Below are 23,621 nucleotides of genomic sequence, written 5' to 3'. Positions count from 1 at the left end.
TAGAGATTTGAATGTTTGGATATATCTAAAATGTTTGTTAAACAGAATTTGAGAATGTGATGGATGTTTAGTGAATGTAAGGGTTCAATAAAATGAGTATAAAATGTATAAGAATTTAGTACCAGCTTAGAAGATGTGATGTAATATGAAGAAGATTTTGTATGATCTAAATTTTGGATAGACAAATGATAATGCGAAAATGTTATTTTAATATATGTAATATATGTAATATGAATTTAGCAATAAGTAAAAATGTAATGAACATTGGGGAAGAGTTTTAAATTTATAAATTTGAAATGAAATGTAATGAGTTGGAACATTGAAAAAGGGTTTCTGAATTTGTAAACAGTTGTTAATAACAAATGATTTTATTTTAACTGAATGTAAATATGGATTTAAATGCAATTTGCCTATAGGATGTAATTTTATATATATACAAATGATGTATGAATTTGTACTGTGAAGAAAACTAATTTTGGAGGTGAATTGGATAAGATAATATGTAAAGATATGAAATGTAAATTATGTATGTGAATGACACAATTGATAAGAAGAATGACAATCAGGGCTCTTCTGAGCAGCCAAAAGCAGGTGACAGAATACCCAGTGGAAGTTAAGTTGAATAAAGGCAAAAGGAAGTCGAAGAAGGTAAGAGAGGTATAGAATAAGCATATGAAAGACATAAGATGTAGGAGACTTCATTCAGAATATGGGGCCCCTTTCTGAGAGCCAGAAAACAGACATGTTGTATGAACAATGTAAGTAGGTATATGAAGGTGTTAGAAGGCAAAATAGAGAATTTGGATTCTGCTTGAAGCAGAGGTTTGAGGGGGAAAAGCATGGATGTTTAGAGATTGAGGAAGTTTAAGAGGATAGAGTAAGAGAAAGTGTTTTGAAGACCATTGTAAGGCAACTATAAATAATGTATAGAATAAAGAGATATAGAATTGATGTTTACTATATAAAGAACTTAAAGGAGAAGAACATTTATTTTAGCTAAATTTGAAGTGAGATTTTAAGAATTTGTTAGAATAAGTAAGCAGGAAATTTGTTTGAAATTATGGGAAAAGAATGAAATTGGAACACTAAGGGAGTAGGTTTTCTCTCAACTGTAATGAGTAGGATTATTTTTGCCATTTAAGAGAATAGATTTATGGGAATCATACCTAATATTACAGTAAGCCTGGAATTCAAGTATGGCTGTCTGATAATTGAACCATCATTGGAAGAGAACAAGAAGATATTCAGAGGACAAGTGAAAGTCCTTATTAGAAGTTGAGAGGATGATCGCAGTCTGAAACTGAGGTAGGATCTTTCTGATGTGGCAAGGCACACTGCATTTTGATGGTCCCCGAATGAAACAGTTATGACATGAACTAGTGATAGCTCTGACCTGTATGTGAAGTCAGACAGTGTTGACATACTCATTCTGTGTCCTTAAAAAAGTCATAAGGACAGTTAAAGATCATTTTCCCTGCTTTCTTTTGTGACAAATTTCTATGATCAACACAGGATGCAAATTGTAAGATGGAAAGTTTCCATTTTTGAAACAAGCAAGTTGACTAGTAGAAGAAAAGTTTTAACCTTTGATTAAGTGATAGCTTTAGACAAATGAGATTTTTTTGTTTGATGATCTATAATTGAGTTTATATAGAAATAGGTTGAAGTAGTTACAAGAAGCTAACTTTAGACTAAAAATTAGGGGTGCAGGAATTTCTGGATCTCTTACACAACCTGAGGTAGAAGACTATATTTCATAAAATGTTAGCAATGCAAAAGAATGTTTGTTAGTAGGAGGACCCCGCCCCCAAGATTCTGCAAGCAACCTAGAACAGTAGGAATAGAGTCCAGATGAAGATGATTTCTGAAGATGAGTCCAATTATGCTCAATGTTTTAGTAGTTGTTGTTGCATATAGGGGAAAGTGAGGTGGGTGAGAATTATACAACTCTGAAATTAAAAGGAAGACTGTGCGATGAGATTCAGTGTGTAATTCTCAGAGTAGTATTTAGCTTGTTGTGTAACCCCAATTTTCAAGATGCCTTAGAGTTATTATTCCTTAGACTAAAACTTCCAGAACCCCCCCAAACCCCCAAACTTCTAGTTTTCCTGACCTATTTTCAAAAACCTCAAGAAGAGTTTATCTGTGCCCTGGGAAGAAAGCCAACTATAAGATAAGCTGAATGAGGGAAAGTACAGTGACTTTCAAAAGTATCATTATGGTCCCCAGCCTGGGAATCCCATGATAGTCATGAGTTTTTCTTGATCATGGGGGTCTTTAGGGGTACATAATGTTGAAAATCACGTGCTCAAGATTGTAAATGCCACAACCCTGCCTTCTGTGGGATTGGATATAGGGGAGGAAGAGAATCTTGCATCAGGATTGTTATAAAAGTCTGTGATTGCGCCTAGGAGAGGACATTTTTGCCCTGAGCAAGCTGCTTGTGTGGGCAGAATCCCTTTTTCTCCTCTTCCTCTCCCCCTCCCCTGCTCCCTGCTGCCTGCTGTTTTTTTCTGAATAAAGCTGCTTTTCTCTGCCAGCATCTTATCAAGTCACCTGTCTACCCATTTGAGTGATTTCTAGGGGTAATAGTCTCCCAGAATTCCTCTCCACACAGTGAGCATTCCTTCTACTAAGGCATATACTCAATTTCCCCTTCCTTTTCTATTAAGGAAAGGAAAAGACTGCATTTTGATTGACAGAGACATGTGACACAGAATCACATGGGATCTTGGGTCAAGATTCCAAGCAAGGAGGTAAATTTTACTTTAGTAAATGGTATTCAATAGTTGAATTATGCCCCAAACTTTTCTCACCTGGTCAGTCAGCCAGGAGCTCATATTCTAACATATCCTATTCTCAGGAACTCATATCTGAACATATTCCCATATTCTATTCCATTTAAGTATCTTAATTACATTCAAAAATAAAAAAATAAAAATTTTAAAGAAATTATTAAATATTTTAAATAAAATTAAATATTTCAAATAAAAATAGATAACAAATAGTTATGTACATATAAGATATATAGTATATGTGGATATTTAGGGTATAAAGTATATCTATAAGACATATACACACACATACATATATATATGTATATATACACACACAGTGTAAATGGATGTTAATCTCTGAGGGAAGGTAGTAAATGAGGGTCATGAGGGAGCACACAGAAAGGCCTCCTGGGGAAAATGAAATATTAGCTGAGTCTTGCAGGAAACCAGGGAAGCTAGAAAGCAGAGGTTAAGAGGGAGGGAATGGAGAACAGCAAGGGCTAAGTTGGGAGATGATGTGTCATTTTCAAGCAATTAGAGCTTAGAGTATGAGGAGGGGGCATAGAATATACAAGCCTCTGACGATAAGAAGGGACCATGTTGTGAAGGGACCATGTTGTAAAGGGCTTTAAATGCCAACCAGATTTTATATTTTATCTTGGAAGTAACTGGGGACTGTTGAAGTTCATTGAAAAGAGGCAGGGTGTGATATGATCAGATCTGTCTTTTAGAAAGATCATTTTGGTAGCTGAGTGGAATTAGTAAAAAAAGATTTATTAAAATCTCCTTTCTCTATGCCTGGCTCTCAATTCACTGAGCCACCTATCTGCCCCAGAGAATCTTGATAAAAGGATCCTTTTAGGTTTTCACATTGCTTAAATTACTTCCTCAGTTCTTTCTAAGTAAAGTTTCAAACCTAACTGAAAGACCTAGATTATCAGCATTTTGAGTTATAGAAGATGATAACCTACTTTGCTACAAGTAGAACCAACTATATACATATATACATATCTGTATATCTGTATACACATGTATATACATATATTACCTTTGGATGTTCCTGAGTCATAGAAGCAAGTAAGTACTCTAGTCATGTAGGCACAGGTTATTATGCTATTTGGAAAAATCCTGATGCTTTGTTAACATATAATGATCCACAGTAGGAGGACATTGTTTTTTGGGGAAAGGTTAATTTATAGGAGACACCCAGGGAGTTGGGCATCTTAAATTTTCATTGGTTGGTCCAAAGTAAATTATCAGCAGTGGTTAGTAGACCTGGCAATGTGATAACTTAGCTTTGCTCTCCCAACAGATACAGGCTGACATTTCCCTTATGATGCGCCAGTTGTCTCAGGATACAAAGAAAAGACTCACCTCCCTTGGACCTCTCTCAAGATTCTGGCTCAGAGGGAGGCTCACAGACACAAATTCACATAAGAGGTGGAGGGTAAACAGAATTGAAGACATTTTAAAGTGGGGATATCCTTGTAGTACCTGATCCTAAATGGATTTTCTCTCATAGAAATGACCTTCACTTTACAATAACCTCTCAACCAATGGAGGAGAGTTGAGCAGATCTAGCTGAGGCTATTCTAGAGTTCTAAGATATCTTCCTGATGTCTTCTACAAAGATTGAAGTGAATTTTACATAACACCAAGATACTTATTTCAAAGAAAGAACATTTGCTGATCATGATGATAATTCCAAGGAGAGAAAAAGTAAGAGCGCAAAAAAAGAGGGTGGAAAGGGCAAAGAGAAGTTATCACTGGATGTTCTAGTACCAAGTTCTTTTTTTCTTGGACAAAAAAAAGAAAAAGAATCCAAATAATAGCACAAATAAAGGCTAAAACATTTGTTTACAACAAATCTTTTTTTTGGAATAGTTATGAGTGTGGCTCAGCTTCTGGATGTTCCCAGCTCTAACATGGAGATAGCCTTGAGGGACCTTTGGCCATGCCTAGTTTGTCTAACGTGAAGCCCACTCTGTTTTCTACCATGTTGGTGGAGGTAACTCCTTTGATTGACTGCCTGTATCTTTGGAACTGGTGAGGCTGAGCAGGTCTCTCCCAGTCACCCATCCTCTGTAACTGGGCTCTTTTCACAGTATGTATGCCATTTTTGAACCAGTGATATGGAAGGGATTATCTTTCTCCTGCTTACCTCTTTTTTACCTCAGTTCAGAGAAATGGACCTAGGGATATTTATTTTAGGCCATTACAAGTGCTTTAAGAATAAACAACTCAAAGCAATCCTTCCAGGCCCATTTCTCAGATATGAAGCCTGGGCACTATCAACCTTATGGGTGTGGCTTCTCTGCTGATTCCAATATTACTATGCCTCCACTACTTCTGCAATAGTATATCCAGCAATGAATAGGTACAGCAGAACTTAAATAGCCTTCTTTTCCTATGAAATCTTAGTCATATGTTGCTACCAAGTTTTGTTCCTTCTTCATGATGGTTCTGGATAGGACTCCCAGAATGAGTGTCCATAAATTGACTAACATAAGATGGTGGCTTCCTCTGAACTATGTAGATTTCACAACACCTGGCCCCAGAAACAGCTGGCTAGCTGAATTTTATACTGTATGGAACTCTGTGGCTTGATCTCTTTTAGACATTAGACAGAGAAGGAGTTTCCCTTTTGCAACCTGAGGACACAATGGGATAGAAAGAATAATGTGCACTCTCTGGTCTCGTTGGCTGTTATTCGGACACGTTCAGAATGTGAAAGGAGTTAATTTGCAAAGTCATGTCAGGATTATTGTCAATTTTACAGTCAGAGCAAATCTCCCCAGAGTCAAAGAGGAAGAAGATGCTTGGAAATTTCCTTCTGAAACCAGTAGTCATCCATTTGTAGCATGGAGTAAGGGACAGAACACACCAGGGCTATGCTGGTAAAAGTTTAATGAAAGACTCTTTAAAAAAATGTACCTTGTATCCCAAACACAATTTTAAGTTCTCCTGTCTTTATTAACATTTTGTACATCATTTGACTAAGTTTAGTGAATCAACAAAATAATAAATAAAGCTCTGATTTCCTGATATCCTGATTTCCAAGGGTTAAAAACTCATACTAAAAATTTACCTTTGGGCTCTCATAAGCTATTTGGGGCTGGCTCTAACACATCCCTGAACTTTCAGTCAGGATAGATCCTTTACATGTTTAGCTGTGTGACCCTGGCCAATTCTCTATGGGCCTCAGTTACCTCATATATAAAATTAATATGTTAGACCTGATGAACTTGAAGGTTCTCTAAATCTATGATCCAATAGCTGTTTTTGCTACGGAGAGAAGTTTGGCTAGGCTCTTCATTAAAAAATAAACAAACAAACAAAAAATAATTTCTTCCTACAGGAATTTTTTTTAGGGTGTGGATATTTTTAAAATTACATTTCACACTGGATGGCTCAGAAGGAATGGCCTTCTCCATAAACCCTTCACTCCTTTTGGAGGTAGGAGACTTGCCTGAAGCACCCTTTGTCTGAGCCACAAGATCTAGTTGCAACAATGACTCACTTATTTTCAGCTCGGGGAGTTTCTTTCTCTTTGCCATTTCATGGAGTTTATAAATGAAGTTACTAAAAATATTATTATAAGAGCCTATCACACATATAGTTCTAGAGCCCTCAGTTTAGTTAGTGCATTAGTGATGCACTAATGCTTAGTCTTGAGATTTAAATGTTTGACCTAAATCCTGTATGTTTCCAGCTGGCCACTAGCATTCTCCTTTGCTTAGAATAAAAATACAGTTAGCATATTTAATGTATTCAATAATGTATTAAATGCATTTAATAGTGCACAAATCATTTGTGACTGACAATAATTATATAAAACAAAATAAATAACAAAAATTAAAAAATGAAAGAAACAGAATAAAATCCAATAAGTGCTCATTAGCAAAAAAAGCAAGAGAAAGGTGAATTGGGGAGAGGAAAGCTTTTTGTAGCTTTTACTCATTTCTAAAGGGGGTGGTTACAAAAGACATTTTCAATTCTTTGCTCAACTGTAAAGAGGCAGGGTCACTGCAAACTGACCTGCCACAGGGAGTCCCTTCCTCTTGGAACTTGGGCAAGGTGCCTGCAAGGAATTAGATGGTCCACCATAACTTTGACTTCAGCTACTGACCACTCCGTCCTCTACTCTACCTCCTTTTCTTTTACTGTTCCATAGCTAAGCTCTTTGCTCCAAGAATGACTCAAAAATTCCTCTTTGCCGATTCCCTAATTCCCCAGGTCCTAGACTTCAGAACAGATACCAGCTCTTATGAGACTGGGGGTTGAAGAGAATGAGAATTCTTGACCCCTTTCTAAATTATGACCCCAGATACTACTCCAGTCAGTATTTATTTAAGGAAGTGAGTAATCTGGGATATGGACAAATACTTATGGTAATTATATTCTATAAAGGTATATAGCAAGCCTAATGTCATCAATTCAGCTGCTTTTCTCTCTAACTTCACAATAACTACAATTTCTGTAACTTCCAATTTTCTGTCTCTGTAAAACAGCATATTGCAATGAAGTGTGGCTCATAGAGCATCCTCCAAGTGACAGGCTAAAAGGCCAAGCCCTCTGGGCTGAAGGTCTGAGCCCTTTCCTAGGCCTGCTCAGAAGCTCTGTCCTGTGGCAGATGTCTAAGCTAAAGTGCATGTGCAAAAGTCCTGTTCTATGGAAGATGGAAGACCTACCATATAAGGCATGTTCTCTTTGTCATCTAAGGCATGAAGGTGTTGGTTGTGGGGGTGTCTGTCCTCTGGAGGTCCAGAAAAGAGGAAGTATTAGAGTAGATAACTGGTGGAAATCTCTCATTCAACTGTCTTTACATATGAGGAAGCTTAAATACCTAGCTTTGCTGAGAGACACCCATCTCCCTTAATAAACCTATTATTGGCTTGGAACTTTGCCTCTTTATTTATAGATTGCCTGAAATAGTCATCATAAGGTGGGATTGTTATCCCACCCCCTCCAGGCTAAAATCCTCAGAATTCCCATTTAGATTTTAAATAGCTGCAGAAAAATCAGTAAAATATATATCCAGTTAGAAATCAGCCAAAGCATGGCTCTATGATTCACGATACATGATTTTTGGTTGGTTGTCTCTTTGTTCTTTGGACTTGATTAGGGACCAAAACAACCTCCCTGATGATTCTTCTTTCTGGACAGGCACAAACCAGATTTAAGTTGTATAAAGTTGTCTTCCTCACTCTTTCTTCCAGCCATAAAAGTTGTGTCATGACAAAAATTAAGACAACTGGTGTTGGCTCAGGATGTAAGGATGACCTTTGGCTCCTTTGATGTCTCACCAAGCTCTAAAAGTGCTCCTTCTCACCTGCCTCCACCGCCTTCTTGGCCAGGGAACAAACCATTCTTACTGTCCTTCCACTGGGAAAGTCTTCATAGGCCTGGGTAGACAATCCCCTGGTTCACCCTGAGGGGTTTGAGGTCTGTGGGTTAACCTCAACTTAGTTCTGTCCATCTGCCAAGTGGGCTTACTGGGGTGTGGCCACTAGGCAAGCTCTAGCTTCTGGAGCACAGGTGACTGACTGTACTGGGTGTTCAGGCAAGACCGGTACCTCTGCTGTGAGGGTTTGCCAAGTCCTTTTCAGAGTTTCTTTCTTTTGTTGTCTTTTTTTCTTTTGTTGTCCACCTGCCACCCAGCTCTCAAAGGATCATAAATGCAGACTTCTTTAGTAACCTCAAAATGTTGAATAGAAATAGAAACCAGGACTCAAGTTACTTTAATCCTTTAAGTACCCAACTATTAGAGCCATTCAAAAATGAGATCAGCTATTCTTTAGTCACTGACTTTGAAGCTGGATGGGGCTTTTTGATGATCTAGTCCAGAGATGTTAAATATGGAATGTTATAGACTGCGTGTGACCCACAACACTCCCAAGTGCAAGACAAACCAGGTGAAAATGTAATTGGGAACTTTAGCAAAATATGCAATAAAACACGTTAAATGAATGTGTGGTGTTCTAAGTCAAAAAGCACCTGTGGGCATCCTTTTGTATGGTGCAGTGACCCCCGTTTCTATTTTATTTGACATCATTGATCTAATCCAGTGCTCTAATTTTATAGATGATGAAACCCAGAGAGATGAAAAAACCCCTCACACCATTAGATAGTGGCAGTATCAAGGTTACAATGAGAATTTTCTGACTGAGTTCATTGAATTTCTCACTATATTATAGTTTCTTTCAGAGGTATTTATGGAGAAGCTGGAAAAGGAATCGTCTAAAATTTTCATTCATAACTGGATATAGGATTGAGGTCCCTCGTCATTCCAGGTTTCTATGATTCCACATATTAGTTCTCCTTTGACAATCAAATGTCACAGTGTACTTGATCACCTTACACTGACTTTAATAATATTAATGCACCAATAATCAGCAAGCATCAATTAAACCCGTACTGGCTGCAGAGCATAGTATGCTTTGCTTTGAATGGGAGAAAGCAGGGATTCAAAGTTTAGATAAGCCAGGATTCCTGTCTTTAAGGAGTTCCAAATTTAGTTCAGGATAGGACAAGAATATAGATAATATACACTGATGAATGTCACATCATTATAAGCACATCAGAGACTTAAACAAAAGATCTATGTGAAGTTTGAGGAAGGATTTTATTGACTGGAATAAAATGGTAAAATTGCATCAGGACCCTTGAATCTTTCACTACAGATCTAGAGGCAAATTGGAACAAAATATCTCATGGAAACAATCTTACAAATAAGGGTAAGGTTGCAATACTGTGCCAATCAAACTTGTTAATGAACTAGTAAGTAACAGTAGGAGACTATCCTGAGTTCTGAGTCTTAATCTTTGGGTTTTTAGTGTAGGAGGGAAGAGGAAAAAAGTTTTTTTCTTTTTCTTTCTTGGCTTTGATTTTAAGAATAGGTTTAAATTATTTCAGATGACCTCTATTCCTTGTACCCCATATCTCCCAGTCTGCCTTCTTCTTTCTTTTCCCTCTCTCCATGTTCCCTGAGGTTCCTACTTGGGCATTTCTCTTACCATCTTTAGCACAGTGTGTGGCACATAGATTTTTTAAAAAAATATATTGTATTGCATGGGGTGCTCAGGGAGGAGTAATATCTTTGGTATGGAGGGCTTGTCGTGCCCTCCTAGGGCAGCTCTCCAGCCTCTGACCCCCACCTGACACCCAGCTCTCACTTGTGGCTCCCAGTAGCTGCTAGCATGCGGCAGCGGCCACACCCCGGGCAACAGCTTCGACAGGCTGGCTAAACCTTGTGAGGGTAGCCATTGGGTCGACGTCGACCCCTGGTGAACTAAGGCTTTGCTCAACCAGCATGTGAAGACTGTTTTGGCGGAACAGGTGGAAGAAACTAATAAGAAGGTTCAATGGCTGAGAGGGCGACGCAGCAAAGCACTGTGGAGTGCTCAGGGCGTGTTGGAGCACAAAAGACAACATGGCCATCCATTGCAGCTGAGGAAGTCTCCAGGTGTAACGACTTTTTGTGCCAATGGACCCAGGCTTCCAACACCGAGAGAGTGGGACTGTCTCTGTGCATCGACTTTTCCACTTAAATCTTCATGCACAAGTGTCTTTGTGCACAAAAACACACAAAGACAATCGTCATCCTCAGTTACCTAGAGACTACTACCATCCCTTCCCCACCCCTTCCAAGAATTCCCCACTCCAATTTCTCTCTCTCTCCCCCCTTCTCCTGACATTCCCCTACTCTCTCTCTCTCTCTCTCTCTCTCTCTCTCTCTCTCTCTCTCTCTCTCTCTCTCTCTCTCTTTCTTTCTCCTGGCACCCCCCCCCCCAATATATGAAATCCACACTCTCATAGTACCAGTTGATTTCAACCAGGTGCTAGGAAGAAGGCAATGGATGGAATGGAAACAGTTGAGAAGAAGGTATGAGTTGTTAATAGTTACTGTGCCCTCAAAGAAGTGTTAGCATTTTGAAAAGAAGATATTTTTTTTATCAGAAAACTATGTTAGATAGTGTTGTGCCATAAGGCTATGTGAATGTAGAGAGTATGGGAGCAGGCCAGTTTTTCCTTTTCTAGACTTTTTCTGCTTTTCACATCTTTTACCTCTTAGTGCCCCCCTCCTTGGGACACTTTTCTCCATGTCCTTTCCTAGATCTCTGATTTCCTTCTCTCAACATGAGCCCACAGCCTCTGTCTCTACATCTAGGGGTCCGAACCTTTTTCAAATGTCATGGACATCTTTGACTATGGACCCCTTTTAGAGAAATGTTTTTAAATGTATTAAATAAAATACAGAAGGTTATAAAGGGAACCAATTATATTGAACTATAAATATCAAAATATTAAAATAAAACAAGTTCATAGACCCTTTGAAATCTATTATGGACCCCAGTTAAGAGACCCTCTTCTCTAAGGTATACATTTTGTTCAATTTTTTGTTTTGTTTTGTTTTCCTTAATAGGCACGGTAGCAGACGCTTGGAAAGTGGCAGAGGAAGGGATCCTATGTAGTCATAGATTATTTGCAAATAGAGATAGGGAGGTTCCCACTAACAATTGCATCCCCAAACAGAGCAACATTTTATAATCTTGAATAGATGATGAATTTGCAATTATTGAAAACTACTACAAGCTATAGTCTCCTCTAGCAGGCTGTTCCCTCTGTCATCCTCATTCTCTCTCCTATCTTTGTCCAGGGTCTTCCTCATCTTCAAGAAGCCTATGGTGTTTTCTCATATCTCTCTTCCCTTTTGTGGTTAAGCTCCCTTTAGAAGGTCATCTAAAATAGGTGCCACCCACTTCCTTTCCCTCCCTCTCTTCTGAACTCTTTATAGCTTGGCTTCTGATTTCTCTCCAAGGTTACCAACAATCTTTCAATTGTCAAATTCAAAGGCTTTTTCTCAGTCTTCATTCTCAAAATTTCTGAAGTCTTTGACACCATCGATCACTCTTCTTTTTTTAAACCCTTACCTTCCACCTTAGAATCAATACAATGTATTGGTTCAAAGGCAGAAGAGCGATAAGGGCTAGGTAAAGGGGGTTAAGTGACTTGCCCAGGGTCACACAGCTAGGAAGTGTCTGAGGTCAGATTTGAACCCAGGATCTCTCATCTCTAGGCCTGGCTCTCAAACCACTGAGCTATCCAGTTAACTTGATCACTCTTCTTGATAGTCTCTTCTCTCTCTTTTTTTTGGGGGGGAGCATTACTTTCTCCTGGTTCACCTCCTATCTATCTGACCTCTCCTAAGTCTCCTTTGCTAGATCTTCATTTAGGTCATACTTGATAACGGGGTATTCGAAATGGCTCTATTCTGGCCTCCAATGTGAGGAAGAACCTAAAATGGAAATGTACTTAACCTAAGACTCAGTTTCCTCATCTATAAAATGAATATAATAATATTCATAGTATCAGCCTCTCAGGGTTGTTTTGAAGGTCAAATGAGACACAAGCAGCTCTGCAAACTTTAAGTGCTGTTTTATTTAATTAATTAGTTAGTTTATTTATTTTTTAAACCCTTACCTTCTGTCTTGGAGTTAATACTGTGTATTGGCTCCAAGGCAGAAGAGTGGTAAGGGCTAGGCAATGGGGGTTAAGTGACTTGCTCAGGGTCACACAGCTGGGAAGTGTCTGAGGTCATATTTGAACCCAGGACCTCTGGTCTCCAGGCCTGGCTCTCAATCCACTGAGCCACCCAGCTGCCCCCTGCTGTTCTATTTTTGCAATATTGTAGTAAATCTTTGACCTCATTGATGATCTTATCATATAGATTATAATGACCCATCTATGCCTATACATCTGGTCTGACTCTTGTCCATATCCTTATGTAAATTCTCTACAAGGAGTCCATTTGATATGCTTTGGACCTTCTTTACATCCTTTTGACATTGCAAAAGTGATGTTGGAATCGATGCTGCTATTCTTGCTTTCTGATCAGTCTAACTTCTTTTCTGATCATGCATTTCTTTGATGACGTCTCTAAGGCATAACTCCTTGTTTGTAACATTGTAGGCTGCTCATGCCAACGTTGTGCCTCTCTATTACCGTTTGAGTCATCCTCAAATTTTATGACTCCCAAACCCTGTAACATCACTGAAAAAATTTAGTACTGAAAAGATGATTCTTAAGTAATTACAGAGGCAATTAGAAGTGATAAAACAGATATTTTTGATTACATGAAGTTTAAAAGCTTCAGTACAAAAATGAACATATCTAAGAAAAGAAGAGAAGTGGTCAAATGGGGGAAAACTTTGTATCTGATTTCTCAGATAAGAACTTGATATTCAAGATAATATGGACAGCAAATGAATATATAAATCTAAAATAGAAGTAATTCCCCAATATATCAGTGGTCAAAAGGTAGGGGGAAAAGAGTTCTTAAAAGAATTAAACAACCAAAAGTCTTAACAACCACATAAAAGACTACTTCAAATTACTAATGATAAGAGAAATGCACATCAAAACACCCTAAGATTTCATTTCATATCCAGTATATTGGCAAAGATGACAAAAGACAGGAATAGTCAATGTTGGAGAGATTATGAGAACATAGGGACACTAATACATTGTTGGTGAAGCTGTGGTTTAGGCTTAGGATATCAATTTTAGATAGCAATTTGGACTTATGTAATAAGGTTATTAAAATGTCTGTATAATTGGGGGCAGTTAGGTGGCTTAGTAGATAGAAATCCAGGCCTGGAGACAGGAGGTTCTGGGTTCAAATATGACCTCAGATTCTTCCTGGCTGTGTGACCCTGGGTGAGTCACGTGACTCCCATTGCCTAGCCTTTTACATCCTGCTGCCTTATAACCAATTCTTAGTATTGATACTAAGATGGAATACAAAGTTTTTTTAAAAATTGTCCATAAAATTTTGCCTAGAGATTTATGCTACTTGGCATATATCCCAAGGAGGTCATTAGTTAAAAAAAAGAAAAATCTCCTTATTCACCAAATTTTTATTTACAATATTTATAAATATTGTAATATTTACAAAATACAATATTTATTTAAAACTATTATAAATATTTACAAATATTTAAATATTTACAAAAGCACTTTTTGTACTAACAAAGAACTGGAAAGAAAAAGTAAATGACTTGATTGGAGGGTGACTAAAGAAATTGTAGTATATTATGGTGCTGAAAGAAATAGTAAAAATGAATACAGAGAAGAATGGAAAGATACACACACACTGATATAGAATAAATTAAGTAGATCCAAGAAAATCATATACTTTATATATATATAGTTACTCCAATAATGTTAATAGAAAGAATGATTACTACAAAATAATTAAGAATGAGTGTTGTGAATTTTTTTTAAAAGAAGAGATATAAGAAGACCCTCCATCCTATTTCTTTGCAGAAATGGGAGGTACATAGGTATTGAATACTGCATATACTTTTAGATGTTTTCATATATAGATCAATTTTACAAATTGTTTTTTTCTTTTCCTCTTTTTCTTTAAAAAATCTTTGTTCTATGATATAATTCTCTGGGAGGGCAAGGGATATGGATAATTTAGGGAATGTTAAAAGATATCCACAATTTAAAAAAATCAAATCTTTATTATATGGAAAAAGCTTCATGTTATTAAAAGAACTTGGCAATTTCCTAACAATCAAACCCCCTCTATGTGTTTCTGGACCTGATTCATTTCCTATTTGTGAAGCTTTTTGAAAAAAGTATACTTATGAAAAAGCACTTATAGGTTGTCCAGTCAACCATATATCATCATCTGAATGATAGAAATCAGTTTTTCTTGTATAAATGGAATTCTGATTATGGTTCAATATCTAATGAAATGAACCAACGAACGCCTTAGCGTTCAAACTCCTTAAGAAAAATGTATTTTTGTTTTTCATGATAATACATGTATAACCCAAATTGAAATGCTTGTCAGCTCTGGGAGGGGGACAGATTGAAGAGAGAGAAACAGTATGGATCATATAACTTCAGAAAACTTATGTGGAAAGTTGTTATTGAAATAAAAATTAATAAAAACAACAAAAAACATTTTAAGATATCCAAATACCCAAAGGTAAAAGCAGTTCCCAGTTCAGTGATAATGCAGTTCACAGGAAGATGAAAGCAAAGATGCCAGCCAGGAAGTTAGAAGGAATGATCAAAGAAGTTCAATGGGGTTTTGACAGCCCACTTTCAGCATCTTCAACCTGCTTTTATATCCTCCTACTCTAAAGGGCCCACAGATGGGTCTCAGATCAATCCGCCTGAGGGCAAAGTTAACTTAAACTGTCCCGGATCTGCTCTAGCACTTCTTTGCTCACAACAGTTCCAAGTTGATATTGTGGAAGACTGGAGTGCGATCGAGGTGTCAACTTCGCCAGTTCTGCTGCTATTCTGACCCATAATGAATGGATGGCTCAATCAAATTTTATGATGAAATATACTTATATGAAACATTTATGATAATGATCTACACATGCAGTGAGGTCATCCTTTTGGTGGGAATTAGAAGGGAACAGATAGGATTTCACAAGTAATATTCCATAGTGTGCCCATCTTTACTATCACATGATAAACTGAAATGTACTATGAATTTTAGATTTATCCTTACAGTTCAGAGAATCCAGAATCATATTATGCTTATTGTTTATTGACTATAGAAAAGTATTTGAGTCAGTAAAGCCACAACACTGTTTTTATCTTAATAAATAAATAAATAAATTAATTAATTAATTTGTTTGTTTGTTTTTAAATCCTTAACTTCCACCTTAGAATCAATACTGGGTATCAGTTCCAAGGCAGAAGAGCAGTAAGGGCTAGGCAATGGGGGTCAAATGACTTGCCCAGGGTCACACAGCTAGGAAGTGTCTGAGGCCAGATTTGAACCCACATTCTCCGGCTCGCAATCCACTGAGCTACCCAGCTGCCCCAAGACACTATTTTAAAAGACTCTTCTCTAATAAGAACTCTCCGTGATACATATTTCAAAATTATGAAGATTCCTTGAAAGATAAAGCAGAAGAATTACCTCGTTAGCCCTTGCCATTATTAATGGTAAGTGAGGCATAAACCAGAGAGACCTAGGTCTGTGCAAGGTTATTGGTTATTATCATGGAGGAGATTCATGCAGAGTTAGATGGGGGCTGCCCTGAGACAATGACACTGAGCTCTCTTGAAGTTCTTGCCACTGAGATCCTTGACATGCTCAAATAGTTCAATATCTGAAATAGCAAGGTTGTACGTTTTGTGATCCACTTTGCCCTTGGACTCCAAAGACCACTATTTGACGTGGTAGCTGAAACCTTCTTTGTGTTATCTCTACTATTAGAATGTAAGCTTCTTGAGAGCAAGAACTGACTTATTATTCTTTATGTGTTTTATTATTATTTATTATTCTTAGCACAGTGCTTAATAAATATTTTTAAATAAAAATATTTAAAAACCCTTACCTTCTTAGAATCAATACTAAATATCTCTACCAAGGCAGAAGAGTAGTAAGGGCCAGGCCACTGGGGTTAAGCAATTTGTCCAAGTTTACATAGGTAGGAAGTATCCAAGGACATACTTGAACCCAGGACCTCCTGTCTTTAAGCCTGGCTCTCTATTCACTGAGCCAACTAGCTGCCCCTAAATGTTTTTTCATTTGATCACTTATCCTGGGATCATAAACTTAAAGCAAGCGGTAAGGCACCTTAGAAGCTACCTAGTCAAGCTGTGTCATTTTTAAGATGAGGATCCCAAGGGTCAGAGAAGTTAAGTGAATGCTATGCCCAATTTCACACAGTAAGAAACAGGAGTTGAACTCAGGTGTTCTGACTTCAAATTTATCATCCTTTCTATTGTAGTTTGCTGTTTCAATACTTTTGGCCTCTCACTGAGTTTGTTAGCTCCTCTCCTGGCACAGGTAAATTAGAGCTCTCCAAAACTAACTTGGACCAATGATAGTCCGAAACACCCTTCCCTGGCCACCATTTTCTTTCCATTCATTGCCTTCCTTTATTAGAATGCTACATTATTATCTCCTTTTTACTTTAGGGTAAAGTATTGAAAAGATCTTAGTTAAAATGCAAATGTATACGGCCAACATATTTGCAATTCATATTTAAAATATGCAATATGAATTCATTTTTATATAAAACCTTAAAGTTAGAAATGTACTTTCTTCACAGGTTCACAGAAATAGAATATAAATATTATTATAATCTGTATTTGATAGATGAGGAAACTGAAGCTCTGACAGATTAAATAATTTGTTTCTAATCATACTACCCAATTACTAGATAATTTAAAAAAGTGTCTGGTATTTTCCTTGTTATGGTCCTACAGTGATGAATTGTTTGAGTGTCGTGACCACTGACATAGACATCTAAGGAAATAGGGAAAGACTTAGAAAGTGTTGTCAAGGATATAGTTGTCTCTGCTCTTGTGACATTTAGTCAATATTTCCCCAATTGGTATTTTTTTTGTGCCTAACACAAGTGAAACACATACCTACCTCAAACAATGCATGGAAAAACTCTTGGGGTACCTACTTTGGACCTCAAAGTACATTCACCAGAGTGTAAGATTAAAATTAACATTCAATAACTTCAAGTACTATATTTTATAAGATTTATTAATAATCACTTGCAGTAGAAGAAATAAAAGGACAAAAGTAAAAGCCTGAGAAAAACCCACTTTCCCAGCCACCACCAAGGGAAAAAGAGGAACACAAACTTTATCTCCAAAACATAAGGACATAATGTGAGAACGAAAGTGGGATGCTGGGAAGGAGAGTTTCTAGGGAGCAAATTCTAATTACACAAGAGGGAAACAAAAATATAAATATAAAAATAGATAATTCACAGACCCAAATATATGAGAAGTAACCAGATTCCCCAGGCTATATTATTCTTCAACAAAGAGATCTTAACTGGTGCCCTTTATCTTCCAACAGGTACATTTATTTCAAGGAATTTCATCCAGGAAAATTAGAGGAATGCAGGGCTTAGTTAGGTGATTCAGTGGATAGGATTTGGAGCCTGGAGTCAGGAACACTCATTTTACTGAGTTCAAATTTTGCTTTAGACACTTAATAGCTAAGTGTCCCTAAGCAAGTCATTTAACCCTGTTTGCCTCGGTTTTCTCATTTATTAAATGAACTGGATAAGGAAATGACAAATCACTCTATATCTTTGCCAAGAAAATCCCAAATGGGATCACAGAGAGTCAGACATGAGTGAAGACAACTGAACAACAATTCAGGAAAATGTGCTTTCTCTGTTGTTATATATGATATCCATAGGTGCACTCAAAGTACAAAATACAAATGGTCCTATTGGATTTATTGGTACAATTGCTGAATCCCTATTCCTCCACCTTTCAGGAATGGATATACCCTTTCAGTGTATTTTTTTTTTCTTTTCTTCTTTTTGGAGGGAAGGAGGAAGCTTCTAGAAGCTATGTCAATGTGTACAATTTAGCATGTCCCTCCCAGAAGTTAGACTACCCAAGTTAAACTTTGGAGGCTTATAATGCCTCTTTTTGATTCCCTTATTTTTGGAGCAGTTATTGAAATCTTGCCCACTCTTGAAATGCCAGGTAAAATATTGTATTCTTCACTAAGCTTTGCCTAGATCCCCTGTCACTGAAATATTTGTTGCATTAATGTTACCCAACATAATTGAGCTGTTGAACAAGTAGATGCTCTATGGATGCTTTCTCTAGTAATACATTTCCTTTTGTATGCATTGTGTCTGGCTTCTTGAAGCAATTGTTAGCTCTCACCTTTTTGTTTTGAGTAGAAGTGCATTGTCTAGAATAGGCATTTTATCAGTGTTTGTGGAATGAATGAAAGAGTCATGACTCTGGGGGCCTTGGGACCTAACTACCCCCCAGGCAAATTGTTAGGGTCAAATGAGATAATATGGGTGCATTGCAGAACACCAGACAACTGTGAGATGTTTCCTTTTTAGTCTAGACCTACAATTTCATTGTTCTAAGGAACTCCCAGTGAGAAAGCATCATCAGCCAGAGTTTAGCAGCACTTGCATTACAGTTTGTTGTGATGCCTGGAATTCAAAGATCAGTGACTTGGTAAGTATCACAGGCCATGGGGTGTCAGAGGTGGGACTTGAATCCAGGTCTTTAGTACTTTGAAATTGGCTTTCTGTCATCAATGATGCACTGCCTGCTATATGGGAGTTGCTAATGCTACTAATAATCTCACTCCATGAAGCAGCCCACTCTGATTAGGCAGTGACAGGTAAATTAGAGCCATCTGTCCAGGAGTACTCCTCCTCTGAACTTCCTTCCCCTTCTCAATCTTTCTTTGTTGTTAATTTATTCAATATTTATTGATCTCCTTTTTGTTCACACCACTGATTGCTTACTGCTATTGTTTAGTTGTTTCCGGTTGTATCTGACTCTTTGTGACCTCATTTGAGTTTTTCCTGGCAAAGATACTGGAATAGTTTGGCATTTCCTTTTCCATCTTATTTTACAGAGGAGGAAATTGAGGAAAACGGGGTTAAAGTGACGTGCCCAGGAACACAATGAGTATAGTGTTTGAGGCCAGATCAAAGTTGGGCTTCTTACTCCAAGTCAGGTTCTGTCTGCACTGCACCACTAACTGTCCCACATAGCACAGGTTTTTAGGGATTTTATTTAGGATGGGAGATTTTGAGCTAACTACTAAAATGGTATAAGAACAATACAAGGTAGTATTCATCCTGTCTGTCTTCTGTCACTCCCTCATACGTGTTTTAGATATGGGATGGTTAGTCTTTGTTTTTCCCTCACATCAGCCTCAACTTTTGTTCTTCATCGCTCTTACCACCCAGATACATGATGAAAAAACCTCATCAGATATTAGGTTGGTATAATTATTATCCGGAATATAATGCAGCTAACACATGTGTGCTGGGGATATGACAATGAAAGTTTAATCTCAGTGATGCTATTCCTTCCAATAAATGGTAGTTTATAATAAATGAGGGGCTTCATTAGTAAGGAAAAAACTCTGATTTCTTTATGAAACTAAAAGAAGGAGAGGAGGGGGTTTGTAGCAACTGTTAGTCTCAATAGGTCACCTTTCTATTTTTGCTGAAAAAATTTTCCCTTCATTGAAGCTTCTCTGAGTTCTTCTCTGGCTGACTGCCTCTTGAAGATATTTTGCAGACATTTCAGAGTAAATAACTATATTTCTCTGCCTTGATGACTTTTCCTAACCTGCCCATGTTTACAGCTCATACTGTGAACCTGTGCTATTTTTGCCAATATGGTTGACTTTACTAATGTTGCCTGACAATTTTAGAAAGTGAGATTTCATTGCTATGGAGAGATATTTGAGAAAGTACCTCAGTGAGCTAAACCTTGACTGTCCACCATTGACAGTTGCCAACCCACTGGAATGTTTTGGTTTTCTGGGTATTTTGTCAGAGAAACCAACTGCTGTGTTGAAGTATGACCATATTTCTTTACTTTTGGGTGACCATATACCACGATGACCCTACACTCATTTCCAAACTGTTCAGGGTAGATATTCCATGGAAATGCTTATGGAAAAATATGTATAAGAATCACCCAAAATGAGGTGTATAGATGGCTTATGATCTGAACCATTGTAGGCTGTCATTGGAGGTTCAGATCATATCTTTATTACCTTAATCAATGTGACCACAATCCAAAGAAGATATGTATACTTTACATTGGTTAAAGAATTCTTTCTTTTAAACCCGTACCTTCTTAGAATCACTTTGAATTCATCTGTTGGCTCTAAGGCAGAAAATTGGTAAGGGATAGGCAACGTGTGAATAAGTGACTTGCCCAGACACAGCTAGGAAGTGTCTGAGGCCAGATTTGAACCTAGAACCTTCCATATTTAGGTCTGGCTTTCAATCCATTGAGTCACCAGCTACCCCCTAGAATAAGTGTTCTTAACCTTTTTTGTATCATGAATGTCTTTGGCAGTCTAAGGAAGCCTTTAGATTGCTACACATTGTTACCTATATTCATGATTGATAGAAATTAAAATTTTCAGTTACATATTAGTGAAAATAAAGTTGATTTTTCCCCTAATCCAAGGTCAGAAATGTCCTGACTCTATTCATGGACTCTGTAAAATTTAACATTAAATCTCAATAATAAAATATTATGTTTTAAGGGATTTATTAAATGATCATTAGAAATCAAGGAATAAAGATGATACAAAATAAAGACCTGTGAAGATTAGATTTGGCTATCTCCTGATTGTAACAATAGCCAAATCCAATATTCACAGACCAGGTGCCCATGGTTGATCAGCCAGTTCAAACACCCACCTTACCACCACCAAGCTCAGAACAGGAAGTAAAGAGGTGGGACCCTCCACATCCCTGTCTAATATCCCCTGTCTACAGGAAGTATGTAAAAACAGGAAGTTGGTGGGCTCCCAGGAAATGTAATTCTTTTTTAGGGTAACAGATTTTCAATTATATAACTCTAAATTGAGAACTCTTTTTCGAGAGACTCAAGTGTAAGCCAGAGGATTTCTGAGAACCAATTTTGCTCTAGGCTCAATCTAAATGGGAGTTTGAATTCAAGAACTTCTAAAGCAAATTGCTATTAAAAAAAATATTGGTAGGCTTTTATTCTGAATATACTTTTGGTTGTAGCCTTCCCTAATCCATATTGGAACTCTAGAATATTGTTTAGAAATAGACTAGATTCTCAGGGTAAGGAATAATGAATAAATGAAAGTCTCTTATGGGGAGGAATTTGCCCCCTTTACATTTATCTGTCAGACCCTAGATATTTTGGGAAAGTCATTATATGTCCAGTATCATTTCAATCTGGCAGGTTGTTTTAAATGTATCACTAGGACAACGATGTATTCTGGACAGCAAGAATCTTCATTTTCTTGAATAGCTTATGATGAAAGTATCTGGGTTGGTGTCAGGGAAACACAGGCCTGTTTTGGTTATTTGGAGAGCTCGAGGCTTATAAAAATAGCCTACAGTGGAACATTTTATAGCTAACATTATATATTGCACTGTCTTGGCACTTCAAAGGATGCTTTGACTGAGAAGGATGCTCCTTTCATGTTAAGGAAAATGTATGAGACCACTATAAGTCCAAAAGAGGGTCTAACTCCTTAAAGTATCCTTTGAGGGGGATGATGTTACTATAACAGGATCACAGAAACAGAATTGGAAGGGACCTCAGAGCCAATCTAGTCCAATTTCTTCATATTACAGAGGGCGTTAAGAGACTTGTTTGAATTCACGTACTTGTAAGTGATAGAGGTTGGAATTTGAAGCCAGGGTCCTCTGATTCCAAATCCAGAGCTCTTACCACGTCCTCTGATGGCCAAGCACAATAAAACACTATGAACTTGAAGAGAAGAAATTAAAAAAAAAATTCACAAATAAATATAGTAGTATCACTTGTTCTTGAGTTGGCATGAAATACAAAATTATTTTTCTTTATACTTGGTTTTTAGACATGAACACTAACCAGTATTTAAAAATGCCCCTTTTCTGGACAAGCAATCCTTGCTTATGGAGAGCAAAGGATGGAATGCTCCAATTGGCTTATGCCGAAAATCACACCAGAAGGTATGATTTCATTATTTAAAGTTTCCTATTGACACAAATGTAGGTTATTTCAACATTATAGTCCCTAATTCTATTTCTTCCCTCTCTTCTTCCTCACAAAGTCTCTCAGAGAGAAGAGCAATGCTGATTGACCTCCTTGCTATTCACCAGAGTGATAGATATGGTACACAAATGTCCTCTATATGTGCATGTATGTCAAGAGAAGTATCTATGCATGTGGAAGATAAATAGGTGTGTCCTGGCCATGTTCTAACCACAAAATCCAAGGAATTGCGAAACTTCTTTTTGTTGTAGTGTTTGGGCATTACTCTAAATAGATGAGGAATCCTGGAAACTTTAAGGTCTGTGGATTTTAATTGAATTAATACTGGTCATATTCATACATTCATTCAGCTACATTCATAGAGGGCATGATCCACTGAACTATAAGTCCTGACTATATATTGAATGTGAGCAAAGAAGGGGTAATATACAAGATGAACCAGTGGTATAAATTCAAGGCTGTAAATTAGTCCTCAAAGATATCCTTGAGATTTAGTGAGGTGGAATTCATGACTGGGATATGCCTACGGAAGGGTTTAACTTAATGCTTTATCTTGTCACAATAGAAACAAATATCTCTTAAAAGTTTATCCACTGTGAATAGAATGCGTAGCTGTGCCCTTTAACTGTAAAAACATGGCATAAAAGTATTGGGCAACTGCATTAGAATACTTTTGTTTCTACTCAATGTTGATTTTATTTACATTGTTACTTTCATGTATATTTGGGGGGGATTTGCTTTCTTTACTTCAAACATGTCCCTTGTTTCACTGAATTCTTTATATTCATCATCCATTAATTTGATGATTTAATAACACAATTTGGTCATTCATTTTCAAATCATTGGGTATGTATTTTGTTTTCAAAATATATGATTGCCCTGGATGCAGTGAACAGAGTGCCAGGCCCAGTGCCAAGAAGATCTGAGACCAAATCTGACCTCACACACTAGCTATGTGACCTTGGGCAAGTCACTGAAACCTACTTGCTTCAGTTTCCTCAACATCTCTTAATTCACCATAAAAGTACTTTGGCTTGCAAAGCTTTAAAACATAGGAGAGTTTTTTATTTACACAGGAAAGACATAGAAATGACACTTCTAAGCCTCTAGAGAGTGAGTTATAATCCCTCCAGCAGGTTATAATTGTGAGAGTAAAAATGAATGAATACTCCAAGTATTTAAATTTATAGGATTTTAATAATAACAAAGTGAGAGAGAAAGGGATTAATTCAGCTGAGTGAGCAGAACAGAGCCAAAGACCCACACCTGCAACACTTTACCAGAGCAACCCCCCCC

General features: G+C 37.3%; 1 long non-coding RNA gene across 1 annotated transcript in view; it reads left to right on the top strand.

The window, feature by feature from the left end:
• LOC103095349 (uncharacterized) overlaps window positions 1-23,131 on the top strand; it is a 33,992-nt gene extending 10,861 nt beyond the window's left edge. Inside the window, exons 2-3 of the long non-coding RNA XR_464896.3 lie at window positions 22,168-22,282; window positions 22,384-23,131. This is a non-coding gene — a long non-coding RNA (uncharacterized LOC103095349). The remainder of the gene's footprint in view (window positions 1-22,167; window positions 22,283-22,383) is intronic.
• The last annotated feature ends 490 nt before the right edge of the window (window positions 23,132-23,621 follow it).

This window comes from Monodelphis domestica, chromosome 3 (assembly GCF_027887165.1).
Source record: "Monodelphis domestica isolate mMonDom1 chromosome 3, mMonDom1.pri, whole genome shotgun sequence".
Classification (NCBI taxonomy): Eukaryota; Metazoa; Chordata; class Mammalia; order Didelphimorphia; family Didelphidae; genus Monodelphis; species Monodelphis domestica.
Note: the sequence above shows the minus strand (reverse complement) of the source record. Positions and strands in the feature narration are given on the sequence as shown.